The sequence below is a fragment of the Trichechus manatus genome, unplaced genomic scaffold (assembly GCF_000243295.1).
Source record: "Trichechus manatus latirostris isolate Lorelei unplaced genomic scaffold, TriManLat1.0 scaffold00202, whole genome shotgun sequence".
Taxonomy (NCBI): domain Eukaryota; kingdom Metazoa; phylum Chordata; class Mammalia; order Sirenia; family Trichechidae; genus Trichechus; species Trichechus manatus.
The window spans coordinates 2902088-2903610 of NW_004444138.1; the positions used below are offsets into that span (position 1 = coordinate 2902088).

General features: G+C 38.5%; 1 protein-coding gene across 1 annotated transcript in view; it reads right to left on the minus strand.

Moving 5' to 3' along the window:
* DSCAM (DS cell adhesion molecule) overlaps positions 1-1523 on the minus strand; it is a 987413-nt gene that overhangs the window by 214084 nt on the left and 771806 nt on the right. The window lies entirely within an intron of this gene.

The following is a 1523-nucleotide window of genomic DNA, read 5'->3' on the forward strand; positions in this document are numbered from 1 at the left end:
TCAAGGATTTCATTTTACTTGGATTCACAATCAATGCCCATGGAAGCAGCAGTCAAGAAATCAAATGATGTATTGGGCAAATCTTCTGCAAAAGACCCCCTTAAAGTGTTGAAAAGGAAAGATGTTAGTTTGAGGACTAAGATATGCCTTACCTAAGCCATGATATTTTCAATTGCCTCATGCATGTGAAAGCTGAATGATGAATAAGGAAGACCAAAGAAGAACTGATGCTTTTGAATTATGGTGCTGGCAAAGAATATTTAATATACCATGGACCACCAGAAGAATGAACAAATTTGTCTTGGAAAAAGTACAGCCAGAGTGCTCCTTAGAAGTGAGGATGGCGAGACTTTGTTTCACGTACTTTGGACATGTTATCATGATGGACCAGTCCCTAGAGAAAGACATCATGCTTGGTAAGGCAGAAGATCAGTGAAAAAACAGGAAGTCCCTCAGTGAAATGGATTGATACAGTAGCTGCAACAATGGGATCTAATAACTAATATTTCCATTCACGACTTTTTTTCTCAACTAGAGTATACATTCCTCTAAGGTTGAAGAGCTTTTCATACATATGCACACGTAGGCAAGGACTGAAAGGAGAAAATGAAAACAGTGTTAGGGTGATGGTGTTATAGAGATTTTGGAGATTTAACTATGCAGTGTGGTTTTCATAAAACTTGAGTAACAAAACTTGTTTAAAGGTAAATTTCACATATGTTCTAAGTGAAATATTAATAGATTTGGTAGATGATATAATGGTTGTAGAGCCCTGGTGGCGAAGTGGTTAAGAGCTCAGGCTGCTAACCAAAAGGCTGGCAGTTCAAATCCAGCAGCCACTCCATGGAAACCTTATGGGGCACTCTGTTCTATAGGGTCGCTGTGATTTGGAATCGACTTGACAGCACACAACAACATAACGGTTGTAAAGTGTGTCTGACCCAACCCATGGTCTTTTCAATCACCTCATGCATATGAAAGTTAGATAGTGAAAAAAAAGGAAGACGGAAGAAGACTGATGTATTAAAACGGCTGAGTTACCAAAGGACATTGAATATACTGTGGATTGTCCCAAGATATAAAAAAAATCAGTCTTAGAGAAAATATAACTAGCATGCTCCCTAGAAGTAAAGATGGCAAGACTTTCACTTGCTTACTTTGGACATATCATCAGGAAAAACCAATCGCTAGAAAAGGACATCATGTTTGTTAAAGTAAAGTATCAGTGAAAATGAGGGAAACCCTCAATGAGATGGATTGATACAATAGCTGCAACAGTGGACTCAAACATACCAATGATCATGAAGTTCGAGCAGGACCAGGCACCATATTTATGGGGACCATAAACATAAGGTCACCATGAGTCAGAGCTGACTCAAAAGCAACAAGGACCATCATATCACCCAGAAAATTGACATTATAGGTAAAATAAAGGGAAGAAGGGGCTTTTTTTGAAGTGCTAAATTCTGTTAATTTGATACGAAAAGAATGGGGAATGGTCTGCTCACTTTTCACGAAAAGGG